Genomic DNA, 15,274 nt, shown 5'->3' on the forward strand with positions numbered 1-15,274 from the left:
ATCCATCTAATCCAGCTTTCTCTATCTCTGTAAATTCCTCCAATCCACAAGCACCGTTGTCCCGCTGATATTCTTGACCAGATGTAATTTTGTTTAACTCGAACATTCTTGAGCCCCTTTAATCCTCCCTATCTTTAGATTAGATTAGATTACATTGCAGTGTAGAAACAGGCCCTTCGGCCCCACAAGTCCACACCGACCCGCCGAAGCGCAACCCACCCATACCCCTACATTTACCACTTACCTAACACTACGGACAATTTAGCATGGCCAATTCACCTTACCTGCACATCTTTGAACTGTGGGAGGAAACCCAAGCAGAACGTGCAAACTCCACACAGTTGCCTGAGGCGGGAATTGAACCCGGATCTCTGGCTAACCACTGTGCCACCGTGCCGCCCACAAATCTCTGTAACCTCTACCCGTCTATTCACCATGCCTCTCACTAGTGAGGAATGACTCCCTGCATTCGCTATAAGGCAGTTAGAATGACAGTGAATAGGTATGATTGAACTGTCATTCCAGAGATATAGCTACAGAATGACCATCGCTGGGAAGGGAATATTGAAGGGTTGCTGGGATCGAGGCAAGATAGGTTAAAAAAAAAAAAAGTTGTGAAGAAAGGATGGGATAGCCACCTGGATCTCAAGATCAAAATTTGGAGTCGATTTGGGTGGAGCTGAGAATAAGCAAGCAACAGCAACCGTTAGCAGGAATTCTTTTATAGGAACCAACCAGTTAATGCCAATATGGTTACAGTCAGGACACTGAATGTACTTGTAGCAAGGGCAGTACAGTAACTGTGTGTGACAGTGCTCTCCGTGCCGACTGGATAACTGATGAGTATCAGTGCTATAATTGATGAAATCCTGAATTGTTTACGAGATGGTTTTCTGTAACATCATACCAAGGAACCATCAACAATATTTTCTGTTGTAGATCAAATATTGTGTGATAGTAAATATCTGATAATCCAAATCTAAAGTGGTTTTGTGAGCAGAGAATGTTCTCATGACGATACTTTGTTTGAGGCAAGTCCATGACATGTAGCATAAGAATTAGATCATTTGGCCCATTGAGTATGCTCTGCTCTTCAATCAGATTATGGCTGATCTGATACTCTTCAACTGTACTTTCCTGCCTTTTCCCCAAAACCCTTGTTTGCCTGATTGATTAAAACATGACCATCAGTGCGGTAAATGTTCTTAACGATGCAATCCAGACAGCCCTCTAAAGTCAGGAATTCCTACCGAGTAATTACCCTCTGAGTGAAGACATACTTCTTCCTTTCCAGCTTAAATGGGTGAGCCCTTGCTGAAATTTTACGCCCTCCGGTTTCAGATTCTCACACAACCGAAACGAAAGGAAGTGACAAAGACAAATTCGTGGAGTTTGGGTGAATGAGCAAGGGTATCCAAAGTTGGAACAGGTTACAGATCAGTTGGAAAGCTGGAGAGAGAAATGGCAAATTGAGTTTCATCTGGAGAAGTGTGAGGTGATGTCAGATTCAAGAGGAAAGTTAAGAAACTGAGGGACACTGATGTACAGAAGGATCATGGTGCAAGCAAGTAACTCCCTGAAAATGGCAACAGAAGTGTTTCAGATTGGAAAGAAAACAAATGGAACACCGGCCTTCATTGGCCACAACGTTGAGTATAATGGTTTTCATCTGATGTTGTAATTGTACGAAACTTATGTTTGTCCACATTTGGAATACTGAGCACAGTTCTCATCTACACAGAATAAGAGCAATGTGGAGGCTCTGGAGAAGGTGTTAGGTTTTATAAGGGTGTGTTAGGTGTAAGAGGAAATTAAACACGGTTGGATTGTTTTGCGAGAGCAAAAGAGACTGACAGGCGACCAGGTACAGGAATATAATTTGAAGAGTGGGTCAGATAATTTGGATAGTCAGAATTTCTTTTTAACGTGTAAGATTCAAACACTCGGATGTATAGTTTAAAGAGAGAATGGGAAAGTTTAAACGAGATGTGTGAGGCAAGTTTTTTTTTACATCGAGATTGGAAGTTACCGACGGGGGTCGTGGAAACAAAAATGTGAGTACCATTTTGAAGTGGCATTCAGATAGACAAATAAATAGGCAGAGAATAGAGGGATATGGACCATGTACAGGCAGATGGGATGAGTTGACAGTAGCATCACGGGCAGCACAGCCATGGTTGGCCGAAGGGCCTATTGCTATGTTGTACTGTTCTTTTTTTAAACTTTCCAGCACCTACCCGATCAAAGACTTTAAAATCTTGGGTGTTTATTTCCATTTCGCTCTAATTTGTCTGCACTTCAATGATTTCAACCTCAATCTACTCCACCTCTTCTCATTTGAAAATCCATCTATTCCCTGTATCAGCCAAGTGACCATTCTCTGACCTGCCTCCAATGGAATAATATTTTTTCTTCGGACACTCATAATATTCTCGCCGTTCATAATATTCTCGGTGTGATCTCATTCGTATCTTGTATAGTTTTAGCAATACATCCCAATTTTTAGACTCCATTCCGTTTGTCATAAATGGCAGCATTTGATTTGCCTTCTCTATTATCTGCTTACTCTGGAAGCTACCTTTTTCAGGTTGATAAATAAGAACTCCCACAACCCTTTCTGCTGTCAGTCAGAAACAAATTAGTGTAGAGTAATTTGGGAGCTGAGAGTAAGTTGGGAGCATGCTGAAATATGTTCGAAAGGATATGACAGTGTACAATAACTGGTCCCTTAGAAACACATTTTATAGAAGACCATTTGCTTCTGAGCCTGTTGGATTTTATTAGTTGGTGTGAATATAATTGGCAGAATAGATAAGGGTGCAAGAGGGAATTAGTGGTGTGTGAGATATGGTTTATTTGCATTTTCAGAAACCTATAGCAAGTTTCAGTAAGGGAAGAAGAGTAACTTAGTGGAGAATAGGGCTCCTTAAAGATCAATAAGGTCACGTTTGTGTGGAACCAGAGGAGATGGGTGAGATATTAAAGAAAATATTCTTGTTAGAATTTACTGGGGAGAAAGTCATGGAAACTCAGGAAGTTGGGGAAATAAAAGGTGATGTCTTGGAAAGAATCCTCAACAGTGAAGAGAAAGTGCTCGAATCTTAAAACAAATAAAGTTAGATCAATCCTCGGTAGCTCATTATGTCTTCCTAGAATATCGTCGGAAGCGAGGGAAGAGATTGCAGTGTCCATAACAGAGATATTTATATTATCAACAAACGCAGTGAGATGTCGGAAAACTGGAGAACAGATAATGCTGTTCCATCGCTTAAGGGCTGCAGGGAAAAGCCAGGAAATTGCAGCCCAGTGAGCCCAGTGATGGGTAAGTTGTTGGAAGAGATTCAGAGAAAAAACAACCACGTATATTTGGAAAGGCAAGGGCTGTTTAGAGATAGTCAGCATGTCTTTTTGAGTGGAAAACCGTGTTTCACAAATTGGACTGACACTTCGAGGAGGTTGTCAAGAGATAGATGAAGGCAAAGCAGTCAACGTTGTCTTCATGGACTTCAGTAAAGTATTTGACGAGGTTCCAAGAGATGTGGAACTTCTAGTCAAGAGGAAGAAGGACGTCTAATTAAGGTTGAAGAAGCAAGGATCAGAAAAGGTTTCAGAGGGTAAAATGGGGTGACACGGTGGCTCAGCGGTTAGCACTGCTGCCTCACAGCACCAGGGACACGATTTTGATTCGATCCCCGGGTGTCTGTCTGTGTGGAGTTTGCACATTCTCCCCATGCCTGCGTGTGTTTACACCAGGTGCTCTGGTTTCACACACAGCCCAACGATGTGCAAGTTCGGTGACTCAGCCATGCTATATTACCCATAGTGTGCAGAGATGCGTAGGTTTAGTGCATTATTCAGGGCAAACTCTCACGCCCCCACCCACCTCTTTCCAGACTCCTCCACAACCCCACCTGATCTGAATCCAATTCAACACCTTCCTAAGAGCCTACACTGATCCTGACCATGACCTTCTCTCCCAAACACCCCACCAGCTACACAATGTTTTACTCGTTGGATTCGAAATGAGCCTCCCTTGCGCACTCCTCAGCAGCTCACCATCACATGACTGTTACCCCCAGCCACTGACAACGCCCCGATATCCAACTGACTAGATCCCGGTATCCCCCTGACCATACCCTGGGGCCATACCACGATGGGAGTCAGCGATATCACCCGCCTCCCTTAACCCAGCCGGCCCTGCATATTCTCGAACATTCAGTCACCCCCAGCCACTCCCCTGGGAATTACGGCTAGGGCACAGCGTTGGGACGGAATGAGAATTCGAGGCTGATTACCGTTTCCCTTGCGACCACACTCAGCTTTGACGACGTCTCTCACCATGTTCCAGAACTTTCCGCTGAACAGTTTAATCTTCCCGCTTTCGACCAGAGCATTCCCAATAGGGGTTGCCTGGCAGGCAACATGCGCACTAAATGCCTTCGACGGCCTAACGTTCCTTGCCCTGAGAACTGGCATTGGCAGCCGTTGTGAGCGCCGCTGTTTTAGAATTATTCGGTCAGTCATAAGTAAAATGTTGCTAATAAGGAAATTAATGGATTTAAAGAGTGGAGATCCCCGGGATTTGCTTGTTACCATCCGAGTGTGTTAACGGAAATAGTAGAGCACATTGTAGATTCCCACATTAAGATCTTGCAGACTCTTCTGGTTCGGAAAATAACACCACTCCGAGAAAAACATACTGACCATGTGTTCTAACATCTGTGGAAGGGAAATTGTTGGAGTTTATAATCAGGGATGGGAACTGAGTATCTTGACGTTTTTTCAGTTATTAAGTGAATGTAGGTCATGCCTGAATGTAGGTCATGCCTGAAAAATCACTGAATTGTTTGACGAGGTGACTGATGTCTGGACATGGGAATATCAATACAGACAATGCTAACACGTAATACCAGAGGCATTTCATGAAGTCAAACATAATAGTCTAAGGCAGAAACCTACAAAATTGCAGGCAAATTACTGACATGGATGGATAATGGATAGGAACTGAAATTTGACAGGATGTGACCTATGGTGTTCTGTAGGGATGTGTGTTAGCCCTTCAGTTATTCACATTATTTATTGAATAATTGGACAATGACACAATGGCCATGTATCCAAATTTGCTGATAAAACAATGTTAGGTGTTCACGGTTTGTGGAAAGATTTGTAGCTCAGCTGCCTGTTGCCATGATTGTGGGTATGTCTGCTGAGCTGGGAAGTTGGTTTGCTGGCATTTTTGTCTGCTATCTAGGTTACATCTTAGATGAATTTATAGACAATTTCGGTGATGACATTAAATTACAAAGGGATATAACTTTTTTTAAGGATGCAACTCTGAAGATGGACGAGAGAGATCCAGTAGATGTAGTGTACCTGGACTTTCAGAAAGCTTTTGATAAAGTCCCACATAGGAGGCTAATGAGCAAAATTAGGGCGCATGGTACTGCGGGCAAAGTACTAACTTCGATTGAAAGTTGGTTGGCTGACAGGAAGCAAAGATTAGTGATCAATGGCTCCATTTCGGAATGGCAGGCAGTGACCTGGGGTACCGCAGGGATTAGTGCTGGGACCGCAGCTTTTTACAACATATATTAATGATATAGAAGATCGTATTAGTAATAACATTAGCAAATTTGTTGATGATACTAAGCTGGGTGGCAGCGTGAAATGTGAGGAGGATGTTAGGAGATTACAGTGTGACCTGGACAGGTTAGATGAGTGGTCAGATGCATGGCAGATGCAGTTTAATGTGGATAGATGTATGGTTATCCACTTTGGTGGCAAGAACGGTAAGGCAGATTACAACCTAAATGAAACAATTTAGGTAAAGGGGCAGTAAAAAGAGATCAGGATGTTCTTGGACAAAAGTCAATGAAGATAAGCATGCAGGTACAGAAGAAGTGAAGAAGGCTAATCGCATGCTGGCCTTCATAACAAGAGGGATTGAGTATAGAAGCAAAGGGGTTCTTCTGCAGCCTGGATCCTGGTGAGACCACACCTGGAGTACTGTGCGCAGTTCTAGTCTCGAAATTTGAGGAAAGACATTGAGGGAGTGCAGCGTAGGTTCGCGAGGTCAATTCCTGCAATGGCGGGGCTATCTTATGCTGAAGACTGGAGCGACTCGGCTTGTATACCCTTGCGTTTAGAAGACTGAGAGGGGATCTGATTGAGACATGTAAGATTATTAAAGGATTGGACACTCTAGAGGCAGGAAACATGTTCCCGCTGATGGGTGAGGGCCGAACCAGAGGATACAGCTTAAAAATACGGGGTAGCCCATTTCGGACAGAGATGAGGAGAAACTTCTTCACCCAGAGAGTGGTGGCTGTGTGGGATATTCTGCCCTGGAGGGCAGTGGAAGCCCAGTCCCTGGATTCATTTAAGAAAGAGTTGGATAGAGCTCTTAAGGATAGTGGAATCAATGGTTATGGAGATAAGGCATGATCAGGACACTGATTAAGGATGCTCAGCCATGATCATGTTGAATGGTGGTGCAGGTTCGAAGGGCAGAATGGCCTACTCCTGCATCTATTGTCTATTGATATTCGTAGGCGAGGTGAATGGGCAAAAGTGTGATGGAGAGAGTTCAGTGTGAGCGTGAGTTATCAAGTTTGGACTGAAGGAGGATAGATCTTGATGTTTTTCCAGATGGTATGAAGTTAAGTACAGTGGAAGTCCAAAGAGACTTTGGGGTTAGGCGAACAAATCTTTAAAATGCCATGCATAGATGCAGAAGTAAAAGTCAGAATCTAACAAATGCCAGCTTTTATAATGAGGGGACGATAGTACAAGGATGCGGAAGTTACACTGCAGGTATTGAAAACTGTTTGGTCCTTACCTGGAATACTGAGAATTGATTCAGGCATCAGGTTTTAGGAAGGATACGTTGGCCTTGAAGTGAGTACAAAATAGGTTTACAAGAATGAGACTTTCATTTTATTCACAATTGGATGTGAGCTTTGCCGACTGGCGAGCATTTATTGTCGCAGCCGAGGTGCCTTTGTGAAGATGGTGGTAATGTGTCTTCTTGAATAGTTTCAGTTGATGCAGCTGGTTCATCTATCATAAGGTCAGAAGTGGGGATTTTCATTGATTGTACAGTGTTCGGAATTGGTGACACCTCAGGTACTGAACAGTCCACGATGAAATGCAACATGATCTGGACAATTCCCAGAATCAGGCCGCCAAGTGACAGGTAATATTTACACCAAACAAATACTTGGCTCTGACCTTCACCAATAAGAAGCAATTTGACCATCATCCCTGGTATTCCAATGTATTATCATCATAAAATCCCCAACTATCAATATCCTAGAGGTTACCATTGACCAGGAACTCAACTGGACTTGTCACATAAACACAGTGGTTATGGGAGGAGATAAGAGATTAGGAATACTGTGGCAAGTAACTCAGATTGTGACTCCCAAAGCCTGATCATTATCAATACGGCACATGTCAGGAGTGTGATGGAATACTCCCCACTTGCCTGGATGAGTGCAGCTCCCACAACACTGAAAAAACTTGACACCATCCAGGACTGGACTGTCTGCTTCATTGTGTCTACATCCACTTCCTCTGCCACTGATGCTCAGTAGCAGTAGTGTGTACTGTCCACTGGATGCACAGCAGAAATTCACCAGGGATCCTCAGATATCACCTTTCAAAACCATGACCACTTCTATCCTGAAGGAGAAGAGTAGCAAAATCACGGGAGCACCACCACCTTCAAGTTCCCCTCTTAACATACACTTTGCCGTTTCACTTGGAAATATATTGCATTTTCTTTACTGTCATTGGGTTAAAATCATGGAATTTCATTCCTCATGTCAGTGTGGGTCAACCTACAACAGGTGAACTGCAGCAGGTCAAGAAGGCAGTGTACCACCTTCTCAAGGATGGCTGGCGTCAGGCATAAAATGCAGGCCAGCAGCGATGCCCGCATACTATGAATGAATAAAAGGTCCATAGGCTATTGGTGAATGAGCAATGTCCTTAGGGAAATCCAGGATTTTGACCCAGTGACTGAACAAAAGGTAATCTGTTTCGAACTCTGGATGGTGAGTCTATTGGAGGGGAACTAGAAGGTGTTGGTGTTTCCATCAATCTGTTGCACTTGTCATTCTGGATGAAAGTGGTTTGACATGAAGAATCATGTTAGGCACATATGACATTGATTATGATTGTTAGAGGCCAGGCTGCTCAGATCCAGGGCATGTCCTCAGGAATTCCTCAGGGTAGTGCCCTAAGCCCAACCATCTTCAACTGCTTCAGTAATGACATTCTCTCCATTTTAGTGCAAAGCAAGTACACTTGGTGAACTTGTGCAGTTCATATTGTTACAGTGCATTTTGTGTGCCTGGTATAACTGGTATGCAATTGAATGTGGGCTTGATGTCAAAGGCTATCACTTTGGTTTCACCTCTCGAATTCAGCTCATTTCTCCATGTTTGAACCAAGGCTGGAATGAGGTCAGGACATGTATGGCCCGAGTGAAACCCAAACTGGGCTTCATTGAGCAGATTATTGCTGTGCAGGTGCTGCTTGATAACATTGTTGATGAAACCGTCCATCATTTTACTGACGATCAAAATCAATTTGGATACTTTTGTTCAGGTTGCATTTGTCCTACGTTTTTGTTCGCAGGGCATACCTGGACAATGTACCACAGAGGCAGTTAGAGCCCTGGACGTCAAATGTTACAGTTAAGAGGAGAAATAATACAAATTGTAACTGATTTCTCCAGAATTTTGAAGGCAAATCTAACCGACGTCTTTGTGATATTACCAGGAAAGGGCAAAGTAGATTATGATGAACTATTTTTGCTGATTGGGCATTCGAGAATTAGGGTACAGAGTCTGAGAATTAGGCCCTGAACATTCAGGAGGGATATTAGGAACTGCTTCTACACACAAGGTGTTAGACATTTGGAGCTTTGTCCTCAAAAGGCATTGAATGCTATACTAATTAACATTAATTCTGAAATAGGTAACTTTTTTATTAAGGGGTATTGAACAAATGCAGCTTTGAGAGTTAGCTGTAGATAGGTCATAATTAATGCACATAATCATTGGATTTCAGTCACTCCAATGCCAGCAGAGATGGAATTCTTCACATGCCACTTCGAGTCATAGAGTCAAAGAGATGTACAACATAGAAACAAACCCTTCTGTCTACATCGTCCATGCCAACAAGATATCCGAACCTAATTTAGTCCCGTTTGCCAGAACTTGGCCGTTATCACCCTAAACCGTTCCTATCCATATATCACATCCAGATGTCTTTTAAATGCTGTAATTATACTAGCCTCTACCACTTCCTCTGGCAGCTCATTCCATGCACACACCACCCTCTGTGTGCAAATGTTGCCCCTTAGTTCCCTCTTTAATTTCTCACCACTCACCCTAAACCTATGCCCTGTAGTTCTGAACTCCCCTACTTCAGGGAAAAGACCTTATCTCTTTATCCTATCCATGCCTGTCATGATATTAAAAACTTCGATAAGATCACTTCTCAGCCTCCGATGCCTCAGAGAAAACAATCCCCAGCCTATTCAGCCTCTTCCTACAGCTTAAATCCTCCAAACCTGGCAACATCCTTGTAAATCTTTTCTGAACCCTTTCAAGTTTCATAGCATCCTTCCGATAGGAAGGAGATCAGAATTGCACGCAGTATTCCAAATGCAGCCAAACCAATGTCATGTACAGCCGCACAAGTATTTACGAACGAGAGGGACCGTGTTGAGTATTTACGAACGAGAGGGACCGTATTGTTGAAGAGGAGAGTGTGAAATGGACTGGTAAGCTAGAGGAAATACTTGTTAGGAAGGAAGATGTGTTGGACATTTTAAACAACTTGAGGATAGACAAGTCCCCCGGGCCTGATGGGATATATCCTAGGATTATGTGGGAAGCAAGAGAGGAAATTGCAGTACCGTTGGCAATGATCTTTTCGTCTTCACTGTCAACGGGGGTGGTACCAGGGGACTGGAGAGTGGCGAATGTTGTGCCCCTGTTCAAAAAAGGGAATAGGGATAACCCCGGGAATTACAGGCCAGTTAGTCTTACTTCGGTGGTAGGCAAAGTAATGGAAAGGGTAGTAAGGGATAGGATTTATGAGTATCTGGAAAGACACTGCTTGATTAGGGACAGCCAGCACGATTGGTGAAGGGTAGGTCTTCCCTTACAAGTCTTATTGAATTCTTTGAGGAGGTGACGAAGCATGTGGATGAGGGTAGAGCAGTGGATGCAGTATACATGGACTTTAGTAAGGCATTTGATAAGGTTCCCCATGGTAGGCTTATGCGGAAAGTCAGGAGGCATGGGATAGAGGGAAATTTGGCCAATTGGATAGAAAACTGGCTAACCGGTCGAAGTCAGAGAGTGGTGGTAGATGGTAAATATTCAGCCTGGAGCCCAGTTACAAGTGGAGTTCCGCAGGGATCAGTTCTGGGTACTCTGCTGTTTGTAATTTTTATTAATAACTTGGATGAGGGAGTCGAAGGGTGGGACAGTAAATTTGCAGATGATACAAAGATTGGTGGAGTTGTGGATAGTGAGGAGGGCTGTTGTCGGCTGCAAAGGGACTTAGATATGATGCAGAGCTGGGCTGAGGAGTGGCAGAGGGAGTTCAACCCTGCCAAGTGTGAGGTTATCCATTTTGGAAAGACAAATAAGAATGCGGAATACAGGGTTAACGCTAGGGTTCTTAGTAAGGTGGAGGAACAGAGGGATCTTAGGGTCTATGTTCATAGATCTTTGAAAGTTGCCACTCAGGTGGATAGAGCTTGTAAGATGGCCTATGCTGTATGAGCGTTCATGAGCAGAGGGATTGAATTCAAGAATCGTGAAGTGATGTTGCAGCTGTACAGGACTTTAGTTAGGCCACATTTGGAGTACTGTGTGCAGTTCTGGTCACCTCACTTTAGGAAAGATGTGGAAGCTTTGGAGAGGGTGCAGAGAAGATTTACCAGGATGTTGCCTGGAATGGAGAAGAGCTCGTACGAGGATAGGTTGAGAGTGCTAGGCCTTTTCTCTTTGGAACGGCGAAGGATGAGGGGGGAATTGATAGAGGTTTATAAGATGATCAGAGGAATAGATAGAGTAGACAGTCAGAAACTTTTTCCCCGGGTACAACAGAGTGTTACAAGGGGACATAAATTAAGATGAAGTGTGGAAGGTATAGCGGAGATGTCAGGGGTGGGTTCTTTACCCAGAGAGTGGTGGGGGCATGGAATGCGCTGCCTGTGGGAGTGGCAGAGTCAGAATCATTGGTGACCTTTAAGCAGCAATTGGATAGGTACATGGATAGGTGCTTAAGCTAGGACAAATGTTCGGCACAACATCGTGGGCCGAAGGGCCTGTTCTGTTCTGTATTGTTCTATGTTCTATGTTCTATGACCTCCCAACTCCTATTGTCAATACTTTGACAAATAAAGGAAAGAGTAACCAATTCACGACCATATCTACCTGCGAAACTACTTACAAAGAACTATGAACCTGCACTCTTTGTTCGGCAACACTCCCCAGGACCTTATCATTAACTTGTACTCTGATACCTTTTCCAAAATTCAGCACCTCGCATTTGTCTAAATTATACACCATCTGCCACTCCTCATCCCATTGGCTGATCTGATCAAGATCCCATTGTCATCTGAGATAACCCTCTTTGCTGTTCATTACTCCTCCAATTTTGGCGTCATCTGCAAACTTGCTAAATCTATCTCCTATGTTCATATCCAAATCACTTATATAAATGACAAAACAGTGGACCCAGCACAGATCCTTGTGACACTTCACTGGTCACAGGCCTCCAGTCTGAAAAGCAAATCAACACTATCACCCTCTGTATTCTACCTTCGGGTCAGTTCTATATCCAAATGGTTAGGTCTCCCTGTGTTCCAGGAGATCAAATCTTGTTTGCCAGTCTCCCATGAGGAACCTTGTCAAACATCTTACTGAATCAATGGTCTTTATTATTTCTTCAAGAAAACTCAATCAAATTTGTGACACATGATGTCCCACACATAAAGCCATGCTGATTATCCCTAATCAGTCCTTGCCTTTCCACATACATTAAATGCTGTCCCTCAGGATTTCATCCAACAACATGTTCACCACCAATGTCAGGCTGACCGGTCTATCATTATATGGTTTTTCTTTACCACCCTTTTAAAAATAGTAGCACCATTTTAGCCAACCTCCAGTCTTCTGGCACCTCACCTGCGACTAGCGATGATTCAAATATCTTAGTATGGTGCTCAGCAATCACTTCTCTAACTATCCACAGAGTTCTAGGGTAGACCTGATCAAGTCCTGGGGACTTACCCACTTATGTGCATTTCAAATCATCCAGTATCACAACCTCTGTAAATATGAACCTTTTTTCAAGATGTCACCATCTATTTCCCCAAAATCTATATATCTTAAAATCATGCTTCATAAAAATGTCTCAGAACATTCCATTAGCACGATGTATGGCAGTCTTTTCCCCCAAGTGCATTAGAGCTTTAAAAGTGCTGATATTGCAAGTCTAGTCAGTATTGGTACTTAAAGATGAGGAAATGTGAACAGCTGTAAATGCAGTTGAATAGAACTGAACCATCCCTAATTGCCGGTAAAGGTCCATTTCAATGCAACAACTTGCTATAAGACATAAAAGGGCAGTTAAGAAGGAAAGACACAACAAAGATCAGATCCGTCAAGGACAGATTTCATTCCTTGGAGGACACCAGTGAAGTAGTTCTGTATCTGGGAAAATCTTACAGCTTCACAATAACTTCTTTCAGATATCACTTTGGGAACTGAATCCAAGTTCTCAAATTGGATTATTGTCTGGTCCTCATAATTACTAATCCAGTTAATAAATCACTGCAGGACACTCTTACATAAATGTAGCACAGTGTTATGTTTTTGAGCAGTTTAAAATGCTTCATGAAGTACTATGTTGGTTAAATTGGAGTCACTGTTACTTTTTACATTATACCACTGCCAATTTGTTTGTAGGAAGTACCATCTAACCTTTTCATTTTTTGAATTGGATTTCTTTGAGGGATAAATGTTGGTAACAGAAAGAGTCGAGAGTTTCTTATTTTTTTTGTTGAAAGGTGCCATTGAATCTGATGCCGATCGAAGCAGACAATGTAAAGTTATGCGCAATGCAACTTTTCAAACTATAACCGGGTTGTTTGAACCTTGAACCAAGGTTCAATTTTATTTTGAGATGCGTGTACAAATAATCCCGTGGCATTATTTCAATTGCCTTTGCAATTTTGCAAGTATTAGCCACTCAAGTTATCCCTTGGCTAAGAGCACTGTGACTCAGTGGTTAGCACTGCTGCCTCAGTGCCAGGGAGTCTGGTTCGATTCCAGCTTCAGGCGGAATCGTATGGAGATTGCACATTCTCCCCGTGTCTTCGTGGGTTTCCTGCGGGTGCTCCAGTTACCTCCCACAATGCAAAGATGTGCAACGTAGGTGAATTGGCCATGCTAAATTGCCCAGAGTATTTAGAGATGTGTAGGTTAGGTGCATTAGTCAGGGGTAAAATGTACTGTAATGGGGTAGGGGAATGGGTCAGGGTGGGTTACTCTTCAGAAGACTGGTTGGGACGAAATTGTTAGCTGTTTACGCACTGTATGGTTTCTATGATTGTTTTAAAGGAAATAATAGATTATCCAGTCACTATCGCACAGTGCAATGGAATTTCTTGAGTTTAAAGTTGCTATCGGTTGGCAGCTCTGTTGTTGCAAAAGGCAGCACTTGAATATATTTGCTAGGTATGCCAACCAGTGTGTTGAAGTTGCTCAGTTATCTTTGAGTTGCATACCAGAAATTTGCACTAGCACTAATTGTAATTATTCATAAGTCTGAAGACTTACAAGACCCAATGATTTACCTCAGATGTAATGTAACAAGTACCGTGCAATGCATCTTTTGATCAAGATTGAGCCTTTCATTTCCTGACAATTTTGTGTGGGCATAGTTCCCCGCATAATATCAATAATTTAGACTAATATCATCCAGACGGATTGTTGGCAGGGATTCCACATAATTACAATATGTCATGAGGCAGCAGGTCAGCAGAAACTGAGTAAATGCAAGAATTTTTTAACTTGCTATAGTTAATATACCTTATTTGAATTAAACAGAACAGTCTAACATTTTTAATATATGACTAATCTCTGCAGATCCCAGTCCCCTCCACTGTATTTTGGTTACACTGTTTTTCCAAAATACAGTTCGTAAAAATGTTGCAACAGTCAGCAATATTTCACTCCGCACAGTGCTGACCAGGCTGTGAAGGGCTGCCAAGAACAACACATACAGTGGACAATTTTAGATTTGAGACACAGGTTAGTCACTCTTCATGGGCACCAGCGGCCAGGATTCGATTCAAGCCTCGGGCGACTGTGTGCAGTTTGTATATTGTGCCCGTGTCTGCATGGGTTTCTGTTAGGTGCTCTGGCTTCCAGCCGCAATTCAAAGATGTGTACGTTGGGTAAATTGGCTATGTAAAATTGCCTGTAGTGTTTAGGGATGTGTGGGTTAGGTGTATTAGTCAGAGGGTAAATACAGAGTAATAGGTTTGGTGGATGGGTATGGGAGGGTTACTCTTCAGAGGGTCAGTGTGGACCTTTTGATCCAAATGACCTGTTTACACACTGTAGAGATTCTGCAAGCCATTCCAGTGCTTAAAGCTGATTTTGACCCAATTAGGCCCAATTGCCAACTTTTATAGGTGAGCCACGGAGATCATGCTCTCTGAATGAATCACTCCCTGGAACGGCAACTGTACCATTCAGGATCTGAGACGGTTACACAGCGTGGTGAACTTGGCCGGACATGCACAAAGGCCAGTCTCCCACCGATAGAATCAATCTACAAGGCCCGCTGTCAAGGAAAGGCCACCAGCATTCTTAAAGAGCCATCCCGCACTGACAATGTTTTTCTATAACCTCTACAATCGGGGTGAAGGGACAGAAGCCTGAACACACGCACCAGTCGGTTTCACAACATTTTGTATCCTGCTGATGTTAGAAAACTGAATGGACTCACAAAATCTTAACATTCGCCTGGACCTGTGTTTTTGTTTTTGCTGCAGTTTACTGAACTATGTAATCCGCAAATATTGCTCTCAAGACAAAACTTTTCACTGTGCCTCGTTACGCATGGTAATAAATTCAATTCGTTTCAATTGGGTAATTGCCTCCTGCGATTAGTCAGTTTCAAGCCTTCATTAATTTTACACATGATAACCGAGTTCGTGTTTTTCCTACAG

This window comes from Chiloscyllium plagiosum, unplaced genomic scaffold (genome assembly GCF_037043375.1).
Source record: "Chiloscyllium plagiosum isolate Xiang-an unplaced genomic scaffold, Cpla_swu_hap1 HiC_scaffold_21, whole genome shotgun sequence".
Taxonomy (NCBI): domain Eukaryota; kingdom Metazoa; phylum Chordata; class Chondrichthyes; order Orectolobiformes; family Hemiscylliidae; genus Chiloscyllium; species Chiloscyllium plagiosum.